Source organism: Polyodon spathula, chromosome 17 (genome assembly GCF_017654505.1).
Source record: "Polyodon spathula isolate WHYD16114869_AA chromosome 17, ASM1765450v1, whole genome shotgun sequence".
Lineage (NCBI taxonomy): Eukaryota > Metazoa > Chordata > Actinopteri > Acipenseriformes > Polyodontidae > Polyodon > Polyodon spathula.
In genome coordinates this window covers 29,973,350-29,982,123 of record NC_054550.1, presented here as the reverse complement: position 1 = coordinate 29,982,123, position 8,774 = coordinate 29,973,350, and positions in this window count along the sequence as shown.

Here is an 8,774-nt window from a genome sequence, read left to right as displayed (position 1 = left end):
GATCTTTTAGAGGATTTCCAAAGCTCAATGTTCCCTTGTAGAGAAGTGTCAGCCAATTACAGACTATTATTGGCAACAGTGGCTATGGGACTTAGTTGTTATATTTTTACGTAGAATGGGAAGGGTTCAATATCCCACAAGGGCTTTTTGCATCAGGTTAGAGATTAATTAGTGAGACTAATTTCATCACCTTCAACACCTGTGAGCTTTCCTACTGACAATTGCTTTAATGAGAGGCAGTAAGGTGTTTTTTCAAGTGTTCAAGATTCAATATGACTGTATAAATAATACAATTGCTGCATTTTTCTGTTTCCCAAGTATTTAAAAAAAAAAAAAAAAAAAACAAACACCACACACACCGGGCTCCCGAGGGCACGGGGGGGTTGGGGCTTAGGTCTGCCAGAGCTGTGTTGTCCTCTGACGCTAACTCTGAGGTGGCTGTATGGCGAGTCTGCAGTGTGAACTACTGTATATATAATATATATATATATATATATATATATATATATATATATATATATACACACACACACACAATATACATATATTGTGTATATTTAAAACCCACACACCAACAAATCTCAATGCATCACTCAAGGCAGTTTGCACAGGTGTTGAAGGTGAGACTTAGAATTAAATTAGTCATCTAACCTTTAGTCCACAATAGCAACACAAAAAAACCTAATTTTTTAAACATTTACATTCTGCATTTAAACCTGGAATGGAATGGCCATCCAGATCAAGACTTGTGCACCTCTGACCGAGACAGTGGCATGTGTTTATACAATAGAAATACAGAGGAAAGTGGTTTACTGTAAAACAGGTTAATAATTTCAGTTTAGAAAGACACACAATCTTCTTCACCGCTACAACTCTTAATAACAATCATACAAACACAGGTTATTGGGGCTTGTATGTAATGTAATAGTGATACCTTGCTGTTGAAGAAAGACTATCATAACACTTCACTTGAAGAGGTCATTTGTCTTGCAACACACAGAGTTATACTTCTTGTGAGTACATCAAAAGACTGCTTACTGAATCTAATTTCAGAATGTTTAGTATAATGCATTTAGGTCACAAGGTCAGAGTTAGATTTAAAAATGGTTATACTATAAATGGTTCTGAAGAAAGCACCACATGAGCAAGGCAGCAGGTCCAATAAATCATGGAAAATGTAATTGTGGACAATAAGAAGCAACCTTACAGTAAAAGAAACGAAATACACCCTTTTCCCCCAAATCTGCCAGATGAATGTCCCCTCACAGCTGTAAACCACACACCAGCCCAGGAGGACTGAAGATCAACAGGCATCTTCCCGCTGTCTTGCCAGACACCAGGTGAGCGTAAGCAGCACATGTTACCAAGCAATTAAACCCTGGAAGACTGTTTTATGCCTGACCAGTAGGGTTGATGTGGACCGGGATTCGCAATCCTGGGAACCCCTTTATCATCCCCTTTATCATCCGTTTCTGATATCTTGTGCAGCAAGAATGATCAGTTTCTGGTAATACACATGGTCACGTTAAAAAACACGGAAACGTGTGGCTATACATGGGGAAAAAAAAGTCTTATTTTTTTTTATATAACATTTGAGATAAGAAACTGCTAAATAATGGCTTTTGAAAAGAAACCTAACAATTGGAACAACAAAATTGAGCTGGATTATAATGCTTCACAGACTATGAGACTCTATATTTCAGGTATTTATTGAAAATTGATGACAGATAGTTGCTTAGGAAACATGGATTACAAAAGAACATACTACTGCAGGGCCCACAAAGGTGTGATGATACCAGCACTATATACCCTGTTACCATAGCAACTAGCAACAGGAAGATAAATGTGCTACATTCATTTAGCACATGTCTGTAACTCTAAAACACACAAAATAAAAGACACCAGCTTTCTGTTAATCACGCCAAGCCAAAAGGCAGTCCATTGTTTCCCTATAATTATGACAAAAAGGACAGGACAATCTATCCTAAACACAGCACTGAGCTTGCAGATGTACACTGCAGTACTTTATTCAAGTCGGTGTCGTCTACCCCTCCCAATGCAGCACGACAGGTCGCTGCAAATCGCAAATGTTTATAGGCAGCGAAATAAGGACAAAACTATGGCAACTGTTTATGTTGTCCAATATGCAACTTTGCAGTCTGAATATTCTTTCAAATTTAAGCATTTCTATTGATCATCCAACAGTAACCATCTCAGTTCACCCAACCAATTTTCTGGTGTCCGTTGTGTTTTAACTGTTCCAGCAGGAACAGCACTTGATGAAATTCAGATTTCTTACACTTTTGAATATCCTTTATAGGAAATTCTGTAAAGGCTTACAGTTAATTGAAATACTAAACCTGCTCTGCTTTTCTAAGAAATTCAAGAAACCACAAAGGATCCCTTTGGTAAGAAAAATAAAAAACAAAAACAAAAAAGCATTCTAAAAACATGCATTTTTGCTTTGTAGAATGTTCCATGCATAATATTTACTGTTGACATTCTGAGAAAATTAACTGATCAGACACAGTTTACCATATAGGAAAGGCTTTTAGCAGGCTGCAAGATGAGTGTTAACTTGTAATGTGTACACAATTAACCCACTTGTTAGATTTTCTATAATCCTTGCCAAGAACTAATCAGTCAGCTAGATCTGGGAATCTGACATCAGTGGTACTTTGACATGAATTCAGCATAAATCAACAATGACACAGCTCAGATGTGGACTAGTTCAGAACATAACAGCAACCTGACAATCACAGGAAGACCTATGTGAACCCAACACTAAAGCATGCTTGTGGTTTGCGTATCTGTATGGCAGAAAGCATTATTTTACTAACACATGCATGTGATACATAGCATGGACAGTAATGTATATTAATAAAAACTTAGGTCATGAAATAGTTGTGGTAAAGACAGTGAGCTATATCAGTGCCTACTAATGAGAAAGGTTACACTGTGAGCATCTCAGTCAGACAAATGTAAGGACAAATAGGCAAGGCACATTTCTCTAAAGTTTGATCCTCAGCCAGAAGTAAACATGATGGGTTCTACTTTAAAGTAGAAGTGAAAAAGGCAAATTGCAACTGCAATATGTTGTAACATTGTTTTATTTCTTTCAGAAAATAAGGAAATAGTGTGAAATACAGCAATTAACGTAACCAACCTGAATGTTTCCTTACCGTCCGCTCGGGTAAATGGGATGCAACAGAGGCAAATGCCTTTTTGAAGTCTTCCATAGTCAAAAATCCATGACCTTAAAAATAAACAGATTGAGTCACTTTGAGGTTATAATAAATCCCCACTGAAATGATAACTCACTTTCTGTGCATTCAGAATTCAGCTAGGTGTTAGACCCAGGTTACAGGTGTAATGTGATTGACCTTGAGTGATCGGCTTACCCTCTACAAAGCAATAAGAAATGAAGTCACAATTCACAAGGATTTTAGTGATTTTGGTGACTGAGAACCTTAACTGTAATCTAAGATTATATGAAGATATCATCTTTCCTTCACCTTCAATCTGATATGACACACCCCAGAAGGCATGGACTTCAATAGATAATGTACTGGTATGTGGATTTCATTAGTGTCCTTAGATATAATCCAGTATCCAACCGAGTAGAAATAACGGCTTTGGTACTATAGAAAAGGTCAAGCACTACACTCTTAACCATCTCTAGCAGGAGATACCAAGGTGTTGTACTTGAAGTATCATGGGATTTGGTTTAACAGCTGATATGAATACCATATACAGTTAAATAATACATATATTTTTGTATTGGGGGAGGGGACTGACAATTTAAATTTTACATTATTTAAAAAGAATGTAAAGCAGTATTCAACCTTTGCCAATGCCAATGGTAACTTCCATAGAGTCAGTGAAAAGGGGATTGGCATTCTGTCAATATGATTAAAATGAAAAAAGGTAAAGACATTAGTTTGAGCTAACTTGGCCCATGAACAAAGGCATATAAGCTGCCGATATAATAAATATTTATTGTAGAAAGACAATGCAAGATTTAGTGTCACATTTTGGCAACAGATATGGAAAGATTTTTTTGGAGCTTGATTAACGTTGGAAAAACAAAAGCATTATTCATCATAATTCTTTAAATAAATCTTACGGTCAAACAAACCCTAGTATTGTCTATGTAAAATACAATTATATTCTTGTATGCACACAAAAACTATGCCCTTTGGGTTCAGTGGCGGTTCACTCGTAACATTTCTCTATCTCTTGTTTGAGGATTACTATTATTTACATGATTTATTATATATTATATTGCACATCGTGACTTAGACAAGCCAACCCCTGCTCTCCTTTGAAAGAAGGATACAGGATCTTGCATATCCAGAGTAGACAGGAGTCTTACCCAAAGTTCAGTACTAACAGCTCCTACTGGATCACTGACCCACAAAAATGTATCTTGCAGCACCAGGTTTTTATTGGAAGTCACCAAACTAAGTAATGACCAGGCTCAATCTTTTTGCGAGAGCTGACAAAATCTGACTCCAAGGTGGTAGACAGCAGTCTTCACTGTTTTAGAAAAAGGACAGCCAAGACTTGACTTCCTCTCAGGGAAATTTGTACTAGTCTTTTACTTTTCATGCAGATGCCAAAAGGCATATTTCTTGTAACCAAATATTGGATTTACCATTTATGCAATGCTTAAGGGAATATAGTCTTAACTGACTAACCTGACATTTTTTAGTCATATTGCAAGGAATACTGAGGCAAGGCAAGACAAAGCAGCTCAAATCTGGTGTTGACAGACATGCAGACTAAATCTGTTCATACACACAATACATGATTGAAACTGTAAATGCAATATAGCTCAAGCAGTAAGCCCATACCGAACCAGACTTGTGGTACATATAAATAAACTAAGGAGATGATATAACAGAAAGAACGGCTTTCATGTAGAGAATGATTAGAATTTAGATAAAGTATGCAGCAATACAGAAGCATTCAATGAGAAATTAAGAGAGCTATCAACTCTCTTTGCCAAAGCCTATGTGTATTAATAACAAATGTCACAGCAAATTTTAAGAAAATGGGCTAGCTAAGTAAAGGAGAACACATCGTAGAATTAAATACAGCTGAAGCACATAACAAGAACATCCGATTCCCTGTTAGTAATAAGCTGTTAATTAAATACTACCACCTTGAAATTGATTTGGAACGTACCTTCATGCATTTATTTATTTATTAAATTTATTTTTTAAAGTGAACTCAACATACAATGGATATCAAATCCTGTGAAGTTCTGTCTCATCTTTTCATAGTTATCTTGTGCTGCCAGTTTTCTTCCCATGAGACTTATAAAGTGATCCAAAGGCATACCTTTGGGGGATTGGAATTATTTTAGAATTGTACACAGTTCACAGTCTACATTTTCATGCAGGCTAAATTCAGTTTATATATGGAATAGGGAATTTATATCATGTAAGTCATCACATGCTGAAAGCAAGTGAAACTTTATTTATTTATTTATTTTAAACCAGCTCTATTCTGTCTGCGTTGGGAACCGTACTGAGAATGTTGGGAATACTTATTCCGAAATTGTCTGCACACGTAATCATACTCATGCTCTGACAAGTGGCAACAAATATAGTCATGGTGGAGTCCAGTGAGAGAACAGGTAGAAGGAATCAGTAGAAGGTGCAATGGCGGCAGATCAACAACCCCTTACAGGGATGTTTAATACTGGCATCAAGACCTGCAAACATTTAGAACAGCATCTTACAACTTGATTTTGATAAAGCTATGCTGATGCCCTATTTTGAGACATGCATAGATCATCAAAATCACAATCACAATATATAGCCTTCAATAGTTATACTAGTCAGAGGCCATGACCAAGATTCACTCTTAATAAATAACGAATATTAATACCAATTTAATCAACAAAATGTCTACGGAGAAAAAGATACATTTATCTTTAAGTATATTCACTCACTAATGCGATAAAGGCAAAATAAAATATAAATAGTAATTAAATTAAATAAATTATTATTAATCTAATAATTATTCGATTGTGGAGTTGCCCATCTCAAAATTGTTTTTAGAAAGTCTAAAGGTAAGGTAAGTCACATTATTTTGCACTTTTTAATTTAGCAGCTTGATATTGGACTACTATTATCTGATTAGGTTTAAAACTGGGTGAAAGGAACACCACATGGGAATGCTCAGATGCCTTTATTATCAGTACACTTTTGTAGCTGCTCATTGTCACATTCAAAGACACAACCAGCACTGTTTTAACTGCGTTAGCAGCTGAGTGTAAAACAGGACAGATTATTTTTAAATAAAGCGGCAAGCTCTGGAACAGCTACCAGGTGACCTCTTCTTGGTCATCATTTTGGTTGAGTGGCAGTTGACAGTACTTTGTTATATCATTGCAGAGTGCCAATGATTTCTATTGATTGCATTTAAGCACTATCACATACCAAGGGAAAATCCATAATATAAGTAGCTTTTTAGTCCACAGCAAGACAAAACTAGTATTTTCCATTCATTTTAAATACAGAAATATAATTTATGTTTTATTTGTTTTTACTTCTGTAAGTTTCTAAAAAGTTATGATGTCCAGAGTTGGCAATACGTCCAACGTCTAAAACTGTGCATGACAGATTTGCTTAATAACTTTAATAAACATTGATAACAGAAGTCTATTCTGGTTTTTTTTACCTGATAGTGAAAACATCAGCTCTGTAAGAGTTTCCTAAAGTTTTTTTTATTGTTTATTTTGCCTCTTCAGTTAACAGAGATTGAAGATGTCATTTATAAACTCTGACTGCTGTAAATAGTTGAAAGCAACTTGTTCACAGAGTGACATATTTCCCTATAGCTAAAACAAAATTGTAAACAGTGTTAACCAAAGGGACTGAAGGTCTGAAAGTGGACAATGGGGTTATAAACAAGATTGCAAAGAATGCTAAACAATGTCTGCAGTGAAGAAATGCTGCTGCTACTTTAATGTATTCTGGAAGTGAAACACTTCACAGGAGACCCCCCTGTTAGTTATAACATCCATCAATAAAATCACTTAAGTGATGTGTTAAAAGGAATTTGAAATAACTTCTTAGTCACAAAGTAACAAATGTCTCCCCAAAAATGCATACAATCTGGGCACAAACCAGAGGACAGAAGTCATGGATGAACAGTTCTCAACATGGCTAAAAACACAAGTCAATATAAATATAACCCTGTTGCTGGGGACTGAAAGCCACATGCACAAGTCAGACCAATTTTTACATCAGAAATAATACCAGTTTAAACTAACTGAACTGGAACCTTACATGGTTTTATTCTTCACAGTTTCCTGCCAAAACTGAATATGCCAGCATCCCACTACTAGGCCATCATTGTTTCATAGCATTTGAAAGAGCAAAGGCCATCCACTCCATCACCACAACTAATTTAGTAAAAAAAATTAAAAATAAAACATACATACATACATACAAGCAGTAATTTAATTCTTTGGTTCCTCAAAGTAAGATTTAATGGTAGAATATTTCATCACACCAGCATGCTGTTTTAACTAGATTATTCAGAGCTCTCCTACAGGGCAGTATACTAAAGCAATTTTCTCACGACTTAAAACAAGATACAATTACTTACTAATCTAGACCTTCAACCACTTAATATCCTTCTTTAAAATGCCTGTCCATACATTTATACTTGGGTTTATTTACTGAGGTATTGCTTGTCAAATCACCTGTAATGGATATAAATAATCCCTGATTATATTCACATTTAAAACCCTAAAGATTTTGTTAATTCACCCTTTTTGAATGTCATTTATGTTTTATATTTTTATATTTATTATATATATATATATATATATATATATATATATATATATATATATATATATATATATATATGTGTGTGTGTGTGTGTGTGTGTGTGTGTTATAATGTCATCATCTGCTTCTAATATTGTCAGAACAAAAAAATACAACATATTCCATTTATTTTCAATAAAAACACCCACTTTATTGTACAAACAATACAGAACCCTAAACAAGTGGCATGCTTTTGTACTGTTTACTGGAAGGTAAAGTTCGTAAAATTATTATAATTAAATTAACTTTGTATTTTGTCTTTTGTAGGAATCTTACCAGGTATGTTTGCTTGCATAATTGAAGCCATCATTACATCTGTCTCTGTCTGCAACAGAAAAAGAGAAAAAAATATATAATCTCCACCTTTGTGTGAGACTATCAGGGTTGTAAACTGTTCTTGTTATTGCACACCTTTGAATCAAAATAGTCTTAATCTCTTGGCGCCACCCAGTGGATAAATACAAGAAGTATATCTGTCTGTAGAGGCTGACATTTCAAAAGTCTAGATGTTATAAATTAGTACTGTATAGCTATGCAGACAATAGTAGACTGTTTCTCTTGTTTTTCAATATGCTGTATGAGAGGAGTTGTTTTTTTCAAGATCTTTTTGGTTCTTTGCTTTGTTTAATTTGGGATATGCTGATATTTCTCATTTCTCTTTACAGGACTGAATGTGCAAATTTAGCATTTGTAAAATTGATTGAACATACCACCAGAAAGCATAAGGAATAAGCATCGCAAGCAATTTATTTGAGTACATTCTTTGCAATACTGTTAAAGTTTCAGCACTAGGAAATGTCTGTAGTGTTGTCTTTGTCATGGATTATTTTGTCTCCATAGTTTTAGAATAGAGTTTCAACTGGGTTATAATGAAAAAAATAAAAGAAGTCATAGTGATGGACATCCCTCAAGTGTTTTGTAT